This window comes from Prionailurus viverrinus, chromosome E1 (genome assembly GCF_022837055.1).
Source record: "Prionailurus viverrinus isolate Anna chromosome E1, UM_Priviv_1.0, whole genome shotgun sequence".
Classification (NCBI taxonomy): Eukaryota; Metazoa; Chordata; class Mammalia; order Carnivora; family Felidae; genus Prionailurus; species Prionailurus viverrinus.
The window spans coordinates 21,163,576-21,181,094 of record NC_062574.1 but is presented as its reverse complement, the minus strand read 5'-3'; the positions used below and the strand labels follow the sequence as shown (position 1 = coordinate 21,181,094).

The window sequence follows — 17,519 nt, the reverse complement described above, 5'->3', positions numbered from 1 at the left end:
GACACCAAAGTGGGGGAGAAGATGTGGCCTTTATCTCCTGGACCTGGAGACTGGCAACCTCCCCCACTGAGAAGGTCTGCCAGATTACAGATGGCTTCAGCATTGCAGTCGGGAATCCACATGGAGAATTCTAATCTTTCTAATTTGGCCAAATGCCTGAAAAGAAAGTAGTTTTCTTGCTGTAGCCACAGAGGCTGGGAATCCCAGGCTCTGAGTTACAACTCAAGCTTACAATTATTAATAAACTCTCACCTAAAATTCAGTTTCATGTCAACCATTGAAATTACCCTTGCTGGTGTAATAGGGTTTACCATGTTCAGGCTCTTGAAGGGAAAAGAAATAATTCATAAGATTAAGCCTCAAATGCTTGTCCTTCTCAGCAGGGACATCCTTGGGAGGAAAAGTGGCCTATGGACTTTTCCTTTGCAGCATGTCTATGACACAAGGGGGTTTGTTTTCTTAGAGTCCTCTTGTCCTGTCTTTCTCTCTTCTGTAATACAAATGGTCTCCTGATCCCTCTTCAAGTCAAGGAAAGTGCCTAAGAAAATACTACATCACATACTTCACATGAAAATACATAAGGCAAGGGCGGCTGGGTGGCTCAGTCAGTTAAGCATCCGACTTCGGCTCAGGTCATGATCTCATAGCTTGTGAGTTTGAGCCCCACAGGGGCTCTAAGAGTTCTGCATGGGTCTCTATGCTGACAGCTCAGAATCTGGAGCCTGCTTTGGATTCTGTGTCTCTCTTTCTTTCCCCTTCCCACACCCCCCACTCACGTATTCTCTCTCTCTCAAAATAAATAAACATTAAAAAAGGTTTTTTTCAAGTACATAAGGCAGCATTCAGTCCACAGGAAGAATGGATCCAAACAGGGGATTTAGAAGGTCAAAGTGAGTGTTCTGTATACGTCAAAACAAACAGCATATATATGGTGCTACATGGTTTGCAACATACTTTCTCATACAGTAGTTTTGTTTGAACAACAACCCCAAATGATGGAAAGAGTCCTCTGATTTCCTATTTTCAGGGGGTCAGTGCCAAGAGAGAGCCAATGCTTGCCCTGGGGGTCACTGCTGATATGTAACATAGCCCAGACTTAACATCCTATCTTCTGATTGTATGCATGAAGCTCTATCCACATTATCATGCCTCACGGAGGTAATCCACTGCAATTTTAATTTAAAAGAAGAGTGGCAAGCTTTTTTTCTGTAAAGGGCCATATAGTAAATATGTTATTATACCTGTAGGCCATGCAGCCTCTGTCATAATTATCCAATGCTGATCATTAGTGCAAAAGCAGCCATAGATATGGAGACAATGGGTGTAGCCAAGTACCAATAAAACTTTATTTACAAAAACAGATGGCAAGCCATATGTGGCCTGCATGCTATAATCTGCCCACCTCTGGTTTAAGAGTATCAGGACCAGGGGGCCCTGGGTGGCTCAGTTGGTTAGGCATCAGACTCTTTGATTTTGGCTTAGGTCATGATCTCATGGTTTATGGATCAAGCCCCATGTGGGGCTCTGTGTTGACAGTGTGGATCCTGCTTGGGATTCTCTCTCTCCTTCTCTTTCTGCCCCTCTTCTATCAGGACCAAATCTTTATGTGAAAGGTAGAACTAAGGTGGAAGTCAGCAACTCCAGCCCACCTAACTGATGCTGATATGCAGGCCATTTCCATTTCCCAGTGGCACACAATTTCCTGCCACCCTACCTTCCTCATCATATGGTCAACACATTTTCATCCCTACCCTAACACCTACCCACTCCCCAGAGGACTGGAAGTTCCAGTCAGGGAGCCTGGGAGAAACACTCATGAAAACAGTGGCTATTAGCTTGGGCATTAAGGGTAGGAAAGATAGGCTTTTTAAATTCCATATTTTCCAATAGACCATGAATTCAGTTCTTGCCTCCACCTCTGTGTCCCTGTCCCATTCACTCCTTACTCTCTCTCATCACCTCCTGACCTCTCTCAACTCCTCAGTCTCTCCAGTGCCCCAACTCACATCTTCCCTGGCATCATTTCTATTTCTGACTTTAAAAAAAGAAAAACCTTATACTGTTTGGCTCCCTAATGCCCAACAGCACCTTCAAAACAAGGAGAGGCTTAGCTGACAGGTCGCACACCCAGCCTTTTAAAAGACTAAAAAACTTCCTGCTTGTAGAGGAGTGAAGAAGTCGACACATCGTCTCTGCAAAAAACAAACTATAAAACTAGGCAAAATTGTCAAAAACAACCATTTTCAAGTCTCTGGAAATTGGCCAAAGACAAACAACACATTTGGAAACTTTGAAACTTCAGGTATGAACAGCAGGAGTCTAGGGCATGCTTGCTGGCCATAAAAACTGTCAGCTTCCCTGGCAGAGGGCACTGACTTGATGGAGAGTGGAAGGGAGAGTCTGTGCCAGCTATGAATGGGGAAACTACAGCTCTCCTAGCCTCAGGTGGCGATCCCAGGCAAGGTGAACTGCAGACCTGAGGACTAGCCGGAAGTTTAACAGAGAGATCTTGGAAATAAGAGACTACAGGGGGCTTGATAAGCTCTCCACACATCCATACGTGACCTGGCTATTCAAACACCAGGGACCTGCGAGTGCCTGGTGGAAAGTAAAAACCATGGCAAAGCTGAAAACTGCATGACCTTTAAATGAGGACTCCCCAGCCCTCAAACAGATCCACCTACAAAAGGTGGAGGCCCTATTGGCTAGAGGAGTTTGAGCACAAACTCTGCCCATTCTTGGATGACCGCTAAGTTAGGTGGAAACAAAGACCCTAGGATGGCAAGCTAAAATAACATGGGAAATCTTTAAGAAACTGAGCAGAGACATAAGCAGCTGCACAGCACATGGCAAAAAATTCCGCAGTTTAAGTCCAGGCAAATGGGCACAGATTACCAAAACTGATTCAAAAAGGAATGCAAAATGTGAATAGACCTCTAACAAGCAAAGGAATTGAATTAATAATTAAAAATCTTCCACACGCATAAAAAGCTCAGCCCCAGATGGCTTCACTGTTGAATTCTTTCACATTTTTAAATAGGGAATAATACCAAACCTCCATAAACTCATTCAGGGGATAGAGGAGTGGCAAACACTTCCCAACTCACTAGGTAACATTAGTACTACCCTACTACCAAAGGCAGACAAAGGCATCACAAAAAAGAAGATCGACAGATCAATATTCTTTATAAACATACATGCAAAATGTCTTAAATATTAACAAACTGAATTAACATATTAAAAAGATTATATATATTATGACCAAGTGGGATTTGTCCCAGGAATGCAAGATTGGCTTTAACATATGAAAATCAATTCATGTAATATGCCATGTGAGTAGAATAAAGACCAAAAAACACATAATCACAATAGGCGCAAAAATCATTTCACAAAATCTAGCATTCATTCATGATCAAACTTTTTCAACAAAGTAAGAATAGTAAGGAACTTCCTCACTGGATAAAGGATACCTATAAAAACCCTACAGTTTACATAATATTTAATAATGAAAGACTGAATGTTTCCACTTGAAGATTAGGAAGGAAGCAAGCATATTGACTCTCATTACTCTTCTTCAGCATTATGCTGAAGGTTCTAACCAGTGTAATAAGGCAAGAAAAGTAAATTAACAGCACACAGACAGGAAAAGAAAAAGTAAAACTTTCTATTCTGATACGGCATGATCCTATATGTAGAAAAATATGAAATCTATCAAATCTATCAAAAAATCTATGAAATCAATCAAGAAAAAAAAACCCACGGCTAGAACTAATAAACAAATTTTGCAAAGGTGCAGGATACATTGTAATTTTTCAAAATCAGGTGCATATCTATATGATAGCAATGAAAAATCCAAAACTATAACTATGAAAATAATCTTATTCACAATGGCATCAGAAAGGGTAAAATACTTAAAAATAAATTTAACAAAAGAAATGCAAACCCTGATCACTGAAAACTAAAATGCTGAGAGAAAATTTTAAATACCTAAGTAAATGGAGAGAGAGCCCAAGTTCATGAATTAGAGGACTCAGTATTCTCTCCAAATTGACCTACAGATTCAACTCAAACCAGAAAAGTTATCAAAGTTCTTTATTAGGAAACTGACAAGCTGCTTATAAAATTTATATAGAAATGCAAAAGATGTCAAATGAACAGAACTATTTTGTGAAAGTACAGATTTGGAGGATTTAACTACCCAATTTCAAATCTTACTATACATCTACAGAAATTAAGGAAGTTTGATACTATGCCACACTAAGAATAGACTTAGAGATCAATGGAGCAGAAATGAAAGTCCCAAAATAAATTCTTTTATTGATGGTAAATTAATTTTTGACAAAGGTGCTCCACCCAATTCAGTGGAGCAAGGATGGTCTTTTCAACCAATGATGCTGGGACCATAGGATATTAATATACAAAAAATAACAAATTTGTACCCTCACATCATATCATACACACACAAAAATAGCTCAAAATGGATGCACTATAAAACTTTTTATAGGAAAAAATCTTTATGACTTTGTATTAGGCAAAGACTTCATAGATACAACACCAAAAAAGAAACAATTTGACAAATTAGATTTCATCTAAATAAGCATTCTTAAAAAGGCACTGTTAAGAAAATGAACAAAATAAGCCACAGAATAGGAGAGAATATTTGTAAGTAATATAAATATTACAAGTAACATAAATATTGGCAAATGATATACAGGAGTTATATTAAGAATATGTAAAGAACTGTTACAACTCCATTATAAAAGGCAAATAATTCATTCCTTTAAATGGGCAGAAGAAGGGCTCCTGGCTGCCTCAGTCAGTGGAGCATTTGACTCCTGATCTCAGGGTTGTGAGTTCGAGCCCCATATTGAGCATAGAGATTGCTTTTAAAAAAGTAGGGGCGCCTGGGTAGCTCATCAGTTAAACATCTAACTCTTGATTTCAGCTCAGGTCATGATCTCACAGTTCATGGGTTTGAGCCTCACATCAGGCTCTGTGCTAACAGTGATGAGACTTCTTGGGATTCTCTCTCTCTCTCCCTCTCTCTTGGCCCCTCCACCCCCTCAAAATAAATAAATAAATAAAGTAAATGGGCAGAAGACTTGGATAGACACTATACCAAAGAAACAACATGAATATTAATAAGCTCATGAAAAGGTACTGCATGCCATAGCCATTAGGGAAAGGCAAATTGAAACCACAATAAGATACCACTACATACCTGGTAAAATAATTCTAATCAAAAACACCAACAATAGTTGATCTCAGTGACTATGTAAAGAAACTGGAGCCCTCATTCATTGCTGGTGGAAATATAAAGTACAGCCACTTTAAAAAACAATTTCGCAAGGGCACCTGGGTGGCTCAGTCAGTTGAGAGTCTTGACTTAGGCTCAGGTCATGATCTCACGGTTTGTGGGTTCGAGCCCCGTGTCTTCGTGCTATCAGCACAGAGCCTGGAGCCTGCTTTGGATTCTGTGTCTCCCTCTCTCTCTGCCCCTCCCTTGTTCGCACCGTGTCTCTCTCTGTCTTTCAAAAATGAATAAATGTCAAAAAAATTAAAAAAACAATTTGGCAATTCTACAAAAGGTTAAAGATACAGCTACCATGTGATCCAGCAATTAGGTATCTACCCAAGAGAAATGAAAACATGAAGACTTGTATCCAAATGTTTAGAGTGGCCTTATTCATAATAGCTAAAATGTGGAAGCAATCCAGTTGTTTATTAACTGTTGAATGGATAAACAAAATGTGATACACATGCAATAGAGTATTATCCAGCAATAAAACAGAGCAAACTGCTGAGACATGCTGTGTAACAGAAGAACCTCAAAATCATGATGCTAAGTGAAAGAAGCCATATCCAAGACTGCATTTTATATGATTCTGTTTGTATGGGATTTCCAGAAAAGGCAGATTTATAGAGAGAGAGAGAGAGGTAGATCAGCATTTGCTTAGGGCCAGGAATGGGAATGTGGACTGGCAGCAAAAGGGCACAAAAGAAATCTAAAGCTGGTTCATGATGATGGTTGCACAACTCAAAAGTCATTGACTTGCACTTCTACAAGGCGTGAGTTTTATGGTATGTAAATTATACCTGGAAATATCTAATTAAAAATGAAAGGACTAAAACCCATTAGAATCCAATTGCCCTGCTTTGTATCTTCTTTCCCCAGTTGTGTATAGCCTCATTTCTTGTCTTCAAGAAACGTCTCCACCATTTCTTACCCTTGACTCCCATCCACGTGCCCGTGTCTCAAGTTCGTTGTCTTCTTCACTGGAAGGAGCAGTAATGCTTCCTCCACTACTCCTAAGTAGATCCTGAGGCCACCCAGGATCTTGTAACCTCTTGAACCCTCTCATCACTCTGTAGCATTCCCTCCTGAAAATGTTTGAAAACATCCAAAGGACTTAAATTCTCCTGTGCTCCTCTGGCTCTTTATTCTAGACACTTATGGCGCTGAGGAAGAGGGAAGTAATTTATACTAGAGCACTTAAAGCAACTTTTCATGGAACATTAGATTTTCTTAACATCCTCTTAAGCCATCTCAGGAAATATTCACAGGTTCTTCACCTTATCTTGTTTCAACTCCCTACCCTCTCTTCTTCTTTCTGTCCTTCTCTCCACTCCTTCTTCAATACCCCAAAATATATATATTCCTCTTTCTCATAAAGATCAGTTTATCTGCCTTCTGTGAGGTCTTATCATCTTTCATGCCAAGTGACTTATCATAGCATTGCCTCAAACCGTGTTATCAGCCAGATTTCTAAATTGAAAGTTACAAAAAAAAAAAAAAAGATTCCAGATGATTTAAATAGAGAAGACTTTGTTGAAAGATATTGGGGTGCTCAAAGAATAGCCAAGAAGACTGTAGATTAGAATAATCCTCGGAAAATAAGCAGGAACACAGGTAGACTGTGCAATATAGCCCACACCCTAGAACGAGACCAGTGAAAAACACTGCTTCTGCCACCATGGAACCCAAAACACTGAAGTTCGCACAAATGAGTCAGCCACCCGGTCCGTAGAAACAGGATGCCACTGCACCCCTCACTACTGCTTCCAGAATTCGCTGCCATCATTGTTTCTTGGCCACAAAGTCTGGAGTGAATGTTTGTGATTGGCTGAACTCAAGTCACGTGCCTGCCTCCTAGCCACAGAGGAGACAGGGAAAATGAGTAATTGGCCTTTTCAGCTGTTACAGTGAAAGATAGTCTCTTCTTCTCACTAAAATTCATACCACAGAGAAGTCTCCAAACATAGGAAGGGAACTCAGATGCTCAAGAGCCCCAAAATAGCAAAAACAGCCTTTATGACTAATTTGAACAATTAGAAATGTGCTTAACAAAATGATTCAGAAATCCTGAACGCACTGATTTTCTTAGCAGAGTAGTTCTGTCCTACTGTGTGAAGACCCAAGCTAATGAAGGAGAAAAGTTGGGGGTTTGTCCTAAGTAGGAATGAAGGACATTCCCTAATTCTTTGCATTGTTATATACATCTTGGCCCTCCCAACCATGGGTCCCCTCTGTGTAAAGCCCTTGTTTTGTCACGGGCTGGCACAATTATTGAACAGCCCGTACCTCCCTCCACACTGTTAAGCAATTACGGTTCTGTAAACAAATGCATACCTTGTCCTGCCAGCTGCCATTTAAAGGAATCTTGAAGCCAAACCCATCTTTAAAGGGAAGAATCCTGATTGTGATGGAAATATACATTGTGATGGAAATATCACAATTACCATGAAATTTTGCATATTGGATGTTAAGGTAGAATTCACCTAACAATATTGAGCCACCATTATAAATATACATTTCTCATGACATTTTCTGGAACTGTCCCAGAGAGCTCCTGGTTAGAATAAAGTAAAAATGTCAAATGCAAGGAGCCCTCTACTTTGAGCCAAGTTTTATTTTATTATTCAGCTCATTCTTGGCTGCCTAATAAAAGCCCATAGTTAATTTACTCTCGTGACTTCTACGTGTTCTCTGGATAATCTCTTTAAATGTCTAAAAGGCAGGGGAATATGAAGTTGGGGATCCATGTTAGAACCAGTACCCAGTGTCTGTCCTGCCAGGGAGAATTGGAATAAGGAGGTCTTAAGGACCAAAGGGGTCCAGTAGATATGTTACCTTTGTCCTACATACTTATGTAAATTAAGGGACACCTGGGTGGTTCAGTGGGTTAAGCTTCCAACTTCCACTCAGGTCATGATCTTGCGGTTTGTGAGTTGGAGTCCCACCTCGGGCTCTGTGCTGACAGCTCAGAGCCTAGATCCTGCTTCCGAATTTCATGTCTTTCTCTCCCTCTCTGTTCCTCCCCCACTGGCTCTCTGCCTCTCTCTCTCTCAAAAATAAAGAAACATTTAAAAAATTTTTAAAAACTGATATGTAAATTAAAGCACAAACCTTTTGGGGGAGCCTGGGTGGCTCAGTCAATTAAGTGTCCACTCTTGGTTTCAGCTCAGGTCATGATCTCACAGTTTCATGGGATCGAGCCCGCATCAGGCTCTGCACGGATAGGGCAGAGCCTGCTCGGGGTACTCCGTCTCCCTCTCTCCCTGCACCTCCCCCCACTCCTGCTGTCTCTGTCTCTCTCAAAACAAATAAATACACTTTAAAACAAAACAAAAAAAAAACCCATCCTTTTTATTTAAAATAAAACTAATACAAAAAAACACACAAAATAAATTTATAGCTTGAAGAAAATATTACAATATTGTGATAAGACCCTCATAACCATCATGCAGGTGAAGAAATAGCACTTCACCAGTGACCTCAGCAGTCCCTTCCACGTGTCTCTTTCCGGTCACCAACCTCTCCCCTCCACCCCAAAGGAATTATACTCTGACTTTTATAGTAAACCATCCTTTATGTTTTCCCTATAGTTTTATCCCCCAAGTGACCAGAGTGACCAGAGTCACTAGTGACCAGAGTCTAGTCTTGCCTGTTTAAGGCACTACAGGTTGCTCTCCAACCCTTCATGGTTCACACAATGTATCCTGTCTAGGGTTTGCCCACTGCTCACTCGTGAGACAGTTCAACCCTCTCCACTGTCCCCTGCATTTCTTGCAAAAGGGTAACTGGGTCCAGAGGCCCAACCACACTCAGGTCTGACCCCTTTGGCCAGACCACAAGTAGTACATCAGGAGGCAACAGATGTCTTTTTTCCTTTCATGATGCTTCCAGCCACTGGTATTCAATGCTTAAAGTTCATCATTTGTTAGAGTTTACAATGACATTCTAATGTAATCACTTCTTTTCCATTTATTATTTCAAAGACTTCTATAAAGAGACACTTTCCCTATAAGAAAAGCAGAATAAATGCTTGATCCATTCTCTTTCTTTTTTTGTTAATGTTCATTCACTTATTTTTGAAAGAGAAGGGGGTGGTAGAGGGCAGAGAGAGAATCCCAAGCAGGCTCCAAGCTGTTGGCACAGACCCCAACACAGGGCTCAAACCCTCAAACCATGAGATCTTGATCTGAGCTGAAACCAAGGGTTGGACACTTAATAGACTGAGCCACCCAGGAGCCCCCATTCTCTTTCTTCACCCAATTTCAAGATAATGAACTGTTCCCTATTATCTTCCCAAGCTGACCAATTATATATACATATAAACAACTCCCACTGACCAAAGATGAGTCTATCTGAACTTCAGTAAGCATATTGAAATGGATTAAAACCTATCACATATATTTAAATATTTGTGTTCATAATCATGCTTACACATTTATAAGTAAAGTGTATATATTTGCATCTGTATCTCCTTTCTGCCAAACTGAGCCTCCTGGTTTCTTGAGGATGTAGGAGATAATAAGGTTAGAATGATTAATTGTGATTCAATGATTAATTGTGATTCATCATTTGCTTTACCTCATATTACCCACTCAACAGTCTCAGAAAAACAATACAAATGCTACTGTCCAAATATGATTACTGAAAACAATTAGAAAAAAAATATGCATTGTCCCCCTCCTTGTCTCCTGAACTTGTGTAATTGTATTGTACCTGTATTTTCAAATCATATAGCCTTGCAGACTATACCCTCTGCCTTTTGGCTCTCCTTCAAACCTACTTTTATATTAGCGTATCATATATATCAATGTCTCTTTGATTGTTTTGCTTATGTGAAGCTTATTATCTAGTAAATCCCTCGGGAAGAGCTCTTAGGAATAAAATTCCTTAGTTCTTACATGCAGATAATAGTTACCTGTGCCCTTTGTACACAAAAGCCAGTTTTTCTGGATATAAAACTCCTGAATTATATTTGCTTTCCTTAGGTACCGTAAAAACGTCACTTCATTTTCTTCTAACATAAAGCATTATTGTCAGAAAGTCTGATAACCTGATTTTTCTTTCCCTTATAAGCCATTTCCTGGTTTTTGGCTAGATGCCTGAATAATTTTCTTCTGCCTTTTTTTATTTTCTTCTTCACGTGAAGCGATTTTACCAAGACATCTTGCTATCAATCATTCGGCCTCAGTTTTTCACTGAGTTTTTCACACACTGTGCGCGTGTGTTCTTTCAATGTGTAGGGTCAGATCTTTAATTATTGTTATTATTTTGGGAAAGTTTCCTTAAATTATCATTTCTAGTATTTGCTCTATCCCCCTTGCTTTGGTTTTCTTTTTCCGGGACCACAGTTGCCACATACAAAATATTCCAGGCATCTTTTAGTATTTTCATTTTCTCTCAAATTCCTTTTATCTTCTCTTTTTTTCTGCCTTCTTTTGAGTCTTATGAATTTCTTCCTATTTACCTTCTGTTATCTATAAGGCATTACTTATTATATCTATTCACTCTCACGTTCCCTCTACTTTGGGTCTTCCTTTCTGAAACAACTTTGTTCTTCCAATTCCTTTCTGTGATTTGTCAGGTAATCTCTGAGGTTATGATTATTATTATTCTCATTCATGTGGGTGATGATGTCATTTACTTAATGTCTTTTAGCTCATTTTGAAGTAATAGGTTACAGTTTTGATTTATTTTGTAGGTACCTCTCTCTGGCACACTTTCGCTGTCTATAAAGATGTTATTCTCTTCCTTAGTCTCTTTGTTCTAATAATAATTCTGTGTGGGTTTCACCCTTGACATTTTTATGTTTGTTTTTATGTAAATGCAATGTTCCTGAACCTTGTGAAGGAGGCCCTCGTTCAGGGTAGCCTTCTAACTCCACAGGGCTCCCTCTTTGGTTGTGTTTGTGTAGTATTTAAAAACATGGCAGCTCGCCTTCTGAGATGTTCTGGCTCTACGGCCCCACCCCATTTTTATATGGACTCTTTCTTTTTATACTATTATCCCTATTCCACTCAATGCTGATCCCATACCCAGCAGTTTCTCATCAGTATGAACATTGGGGATCCCTGGCCAGTCACTTTTGAACAGTCATAGAGTCTAGAATGGTCCATCCCTTCAGACCTTTGTCACAGACCCCTTGCATTCACCCACTAGTCGACTGGGCAGACCTTCTAGTTTCTTTTCTTTCTTTAACTCATATTTAATGTTAGTTAACTCCTACTTATCATAGAATGTACTCTCCCAACATTTGTACAAAAAAAATTTTAATATAAATGAAACACGTTGTCATAGTCCTTTAAAAGCATTTTTTAATGTTTATTTATTTTTAAGAGAGAAAGAGAGAGAGAGAGAGAGAGAAACAGACAGAATCTGAAGCAGACACCAGACTCTGAGCTGTCCGCACAGAGATTGACACGGGGCTCGAAGTCACTGACCTTGAGATCATGACCTGAGCCGAAGTCGGACGCTCAACCAACTGAACCACACAGGCGCCCCTATGTAGGCTAATTTTAAATGAAGGTTCTCTTGGTCTGTTTTACAGAATTGGTAATGTCTGGTAATTATCTTATTGATCTTGTCCAGGAATCTCGAAATCTTCCAGAGGAAAACCACTTAAGGCAGTTGGTAAAATGTGTTCTGCTATGTCCTGGGCTAATTCGTTCTTTGCTTCCAGAGTCTCCATCAAGCACGTGACTTTGATCCGTCTTCGTGTTGCTCTGCGTTCTTTTTGTAAGCAAGTTTTCGTCGTCTTTCTTAAGCTTGTTATTTCTTTTTCCAGTGTAATTATCCCTTTTTTTTTCTTTTTGCCTTCAAAAGATTTCTAAAAGCATAACTGCATTCAAGTAGTACTTGCTGACTTCTAATGTTTGATCTTAAACCAGGAGGTCCTGTTGGAGCACAAGTGTTGTTTTCCTTCAAAAGACTCCTTGATTTGAGTTTCACAGACTTTCAGTGGGTACACCAATCAAAAACAGTTGGAACGGCATCCATTTTAAGTGGCCAAGTTTGTCCTGTTAAGTCTAAACAGGAGGCTTCAAAGTGCTTTGAACAAAGAAAGGTGTGTTTTCCTGGCACAAAATTGTTGCGCCTAAGTGGGAGAACCCATTCTTTCCTTCTTTTAGGATCCAGGGGAAACTTGTGGAGGCTGATGTTAAGGTGCCTGTCATGGGGAGTAGCACAGCCGGCTGCTATACAATTGGCTGGCTTTCCTTTCCCCTCTGTTCTGAGGCACTGGCTGCCCCACTTCTTTTGGCAAAGGCTGGGCAAATGAGGCAGGGCAAGGGCCCACTGAGAGGAGTCTTGGGAGCCGGGTGGGAAGGACGTGAGTGTGTATTAGGGATGGTGGTGCCAACCTTCCCTGTCTCCTTATTAATATGGCAGACTTGAGTCAGCACAGCAGACAGTCCTGGAACTCCGGTGGGACACAAGTCACCTCCTCCCAGACCCTAAAAGGGAGTGGGATTACTGGACCTCTTTGGCAGCCATCCTTGCAGCAATTAAAAGGGTGTCTCTCCCCCTTCCTCCCCATCACTATGAAACTCTCCTGCCTCCATAGAACTTTCCAGTGAGTCTCAGTTGGCCATTTGCGTATTGTTCTTTTCTCAGGTCCAGCAAACACCTGACCACTCCTTCTGCTTCCTGCCACATAGATGCTGAGACCTTGCAAGGCTTAGGGTTGTTAATGATTTGTCCCCACCTGCTCGTGTGTTAGGCTTCTTGGGGGTACCTCATCACCTGCTTTGCTGTCAACGTCTGTAGCTTTGGAGGGTTTGGTCTCTAGTTGCCCATCTTTCTGTGGGGGAATTGCTGAAATTCGAAAACCATGCTGCCTTCTTTTCTATGTACAGGTGTTTTTTGTTTGTTTTTATTTGAATTAACAGCCTACTATTTTCCATTAAAATCCATATTTGGGGTTTATCTTGAGAAATTCCTATGCCTAGTTACACTGCACCTGTATTCCCATGTGGAATGGGGAACAGCGGAACTAAGTAGCAGCATCCCCCATTAGATGGGTGTGTGGGCTTTCCTGTTTGCTGTGCCCCAGCACCCTCCATTGTTTCACTGACCAGGTGACCTATTTACACAATCTTCCTAGCTCTATATCCACAGAACATGCCTACACTATGACTTCTGTTCTAGGGCCAATGACAGGAAGTAGGAAATACCCAGGACCCCCTTACCTTCTTACCCAGGGTTTTCCTTCCAGGCGTGTCTCCTGGAATCCCCTCAGGCATTTGGGTTTCTCCCTTCCCAGGCCTCCTCTGTCTAGCTCCTGGTCCAGGAAGAACACTTACAAATTCTAAGGCTGTCTATGGATACAGCTCCTAAGAGAAGGCACTGAGGCCCATCTGAGAGTCAGAAAGGTTGATCACATGGAAGCCAATTTCAACAAGATGTAGGCAGGAGACAGGAGGAAAACACAGGCCAGTAGCCAGGGGTTTGGTGTATCAGGCAACAGAGACAAAGCAGATCAAAGTGCTGGTTCTGCAGGTGGGGCTGAAACAAACATTTGGCCAGGGCAGTGAAGGGGAGGGTCACCCATGGTTGATGAAAAGCAAGAGTAGGATCTGGGAATGTAGCAGGGTGGGGTGATGGGAAATGGTGAATTCTGCCTGCTGGATGCCTTCTATATACAGCCCGGTACTCAGCCTAAAGAAGTGCTGCTTGCCAGCTGCCTTTGGGCTGCCCCCCTAAGCTGTAGGTCCCAGGAAAGCATTTAGACCTGCAAGGAGATGCTTGCAATTCCCTGAAGAGCCTCAAGCTCCTACACCTGTACGTTGTACCTGCCATTCCTCTCGTACTGACTTCCCACCATCTTTACCCAGGCAATAAAACACCTAAGATCTGACCTCCTCCAGAGACTTCTTGAGCCAAGTGAAGTGCCTCCTCTGGGCTTCCACAGGTCCCTGAGAGTGGTACTCATCACATTCTATTATCTCTTCCCTTATTTGTTTCTGCCAAGCTAAGATCTCCTTAAAAGAAGAAAAGGATCTTACTACGTTCTGTATCTCTTACACCTACCATGCTCCAGGTGCTCAAAAAAATCTATCAGTACTTCTGAGCATCTTAGGTATCACAGGGATGCAGCTGGTACAAGTGCCCATTCTTAGGAGAATCACAGGAGAGTAGCCCAGTCACCCCTGGCGTGCAGCGTTGAGATAGCTGGGTGAGCTCACAGCATCTGACTGTCTCATCAGCATCTTTCATCTCCTAGGGCTCCCTTTACAATCATTTTAATTACTTTATTGCAAGTTTCATCAGGCAAGTAACACGAAGGAGAGCAAAGAGACCATCAGGCCCCCTGACTTATTATTCAGAGACGGGAACAATGTCCCGTTAACCATGGAAACTTGAAGATGCACAAAGGTTTTCAGAGTCAGCTGTCATCATTGCTCATAAAGTTTTCAAAGAGCATATTCAGAGGCAGGAACAGGGTCTGGGCAGAAAACACAATGGCAGGTGGGAGGAATCAGGAGAGCTGTCCATCACTGGAACACTGAACATCCTGTACACCTTCATCTTGAAGGTGTAGGACTGCAGAGAGGGTTTATGGGTCAAAGCTGTGGTCTGTAGAAGGTGGATTTATCTGCCTGGTGCTGGACTTCTCTTCTCCCTTCAGCTAAAGCCACTAATATCCTTTCTATAGGCCTGTATCCTCAGGGAAATTTAGGTATCCTTTGGTCAGAAGCAGTGGACACTAAGGCAACCCGACCATAAGTGCACAATGACCCAGGGCTGTAATCCACAAACTGGGCTTTTTCCTTCCCCCAGGATAGAACCCTCAACATAAACTGAGTTCTAGCTCTGGAAATTGAGGCAATACCATGCTTAAGTTTTCTTGGTTGACCTACCCACTACACTCATCAGTGGTTCTCAATCTTGGTTGTACATTAGAGTCATCTGAGGGCTTTTAGACACACCAATGCCTGGAATTTACCCTAGATCAAAAGAATCAGAATCTCTGGGGGATGGGGCTTGAGCATCAATATTTTTTAAAGCTCCCTAGGAACACCAATTGCCTAATGCTACACAGCAGATCACTTTATGACTTAAAGCAATAGATAGGCATCCTCTTATACCTTCTGTGTGTCAGGAATCTAGGAGTGGCTTAGTGGTTCTGGCTTAGGGTCCTTCATGAGGTTATAGTCAAGATATTAGATGGGGCTGGAGGGTCTGTTTCCAAGATGGCTCTTCTACATGGCTATTGACTGGAGGCCTCAGTAACTTGCCACATGGATCTCTCTATAGGGTTGTTTGGTCATCCTTACCACAGGCAGCTGGCTTTCCCCAGAGCAAGGGATGTAAGAAGGTGGGAGCAAGACAGAAGCCACCATGTCTTTTGTCTTGGCCTGGCCTTGGAATTCACACTCCATTGTCTCCACATACCCTCTTGGGTTACATTGAACAGGATAGTCTTATTTGTTGTGGGAGGGTCTACCTAGGGACATGTATACCAGGAGGGTAAGGCTTTGGGGGGGGGGGCGGGGGCGTTTTGGCAGGTGTCTCTAAAGTACAGCCAAGGTTGAGAATCATTGCTTCTGGTCCCACTGGGGCTGAGGCCCTGCCTCTGTCTTTCTTAGCTCAAAGCAAACACAAGAGACTTATTAGTGTTTATTCTCTTCACACAACAGCCAGAGTGGTTCTGGTCTTTTTAACTATAATGAATATTTTTGTACATAATTCTTTGTTCTGCTAATAGATTATTCCCATGGGGGTAAATGCTATAACATGAAAATACTTGTTCAAATCTCTTTTTTCCCCTGCAGAGAGGTCCAAGTATTTTGTGGTTTTGTTGGTTTTTTTCCATCTCTGATTGTTTATTTTATTTTTAGCATGTGAATTTAATCATCACACTCCTGTTCAGATTTGAGCAGTGACCTCCCAACAATCATGGGGTGAAGTCCACAATCTTTCTCATGGTTGAAGGGCTCCTGTGTGATCATCCTGTCTCTTGCCCTCCACCCCCAGCCTCATGTCATTCTGCTTTGCCCCTTGCTCACTGCAATCGGGCCACACAGGTTTAACTTCAGCTCCTAAAACATATTACTATGTTCTGCTCCTCAGGGCCTTTGCACAAGCTCTTCCTCCAAGTCTGACTCAGATAACTTGTACTTACCCTTCAGGTATCAGTTCCTAGGCCAACTCAGGGGTTTTCCCATGGACCCACACTACCTTTGCCTCAGAGAATTTATTGTGATGCATTATAATGCACTTATTTGTGTGACTACTTGTTTATTTCCACTAAACTGGGAGTGCCATGGGGGCAGAGATCATTTACTTTTCTCTGCTGTCTGCTCCCCAGTACCTAACACAGCACTTCACATACAGTAGGTGCTCCCAAGGTGCTTGCTGAATAAATGTTTATAAGTATAAAAGTCAAGGCCCAGAAACATTTAGAGACATGCCCAAAGCCACCCAGGATACCTGCCTGGGCTTGATGGCAGATATGCTAAATTCAGAATCCCTGCTTCGTATCTAGTGTCACTAGAATCCTCCACCCATGTCCCTTGAATCCCATCCCGTGGAGAATTATCTACACCACCTGCTCTAAAGCTGGAATCAAGGGCTCCCTGTCAATGGAAGAGCCAGGCTTCTGTGGCCATCAAGGGATGACTTCTCCACCCAAAAGTGACAGCTGTCTTTGGCTGGGCTCTTGTCTTGTGCTGGGGAGGGCTCTCATCAAGGTAACCCTGAGTCTCTCCGCCTCAGCTCTTTTCATTTTGAGCATCCATGCCCCTTGAAACAGCCCTGGGAGTTTCCATTTGGCCTTTGGGGATGCTGCCAGGCCTGTCCATATAGGTGAAGGGCACTGGCTACCATTATTTAATGATTCCCCCAAACCAGTGAACTGTTCTTGTGACCTGTGTTCCTATCACTCTCAGAGAACATCTGGCAGAAGTGAGGGACAGCTCAATAATAGCCTTGAGAAGCCTTCACTGCCCCTCGGCCCTAGGCCAGCCTGTCTATGCTGGTGGCAGGTTGCAGGATGGTGGGGACAGATGAAGAGAAGTGAAGTCAGAGCCCTTATCCCTGACTAGCTCCCTCCAGCTCCCAAGTCCCTGTACTACACCCTCTTACCCCCAAAACCACCATTGTGGTGCCATACCTGACCCTGTCTCCTAGGGGCAGGCTAGGGCCTCAGTCCTCTACCCACCAGAATATGCCCATCCTGGGAGTCACTCCATACCGTTTCTGCTGATTGCAGAACCCATCATCAGAT

At 42.1% G+C, this 17,519-nt stretch overlaps 1 pseudogene; it reads right to left on the bottom strand.

The window, feature by feature from the left end:
* Window positions 1–11,808: 11,808 nt before the first annotated feature.
* On the bottom strand, window positions 11,809–12,784 carry LOC125151805 (THAP domain-containing protein 2-like; annotated as a pseudogene).
* Between the last annotated feature and the right edge of the window lie 4,735 nt (window positions 12,785–17,519).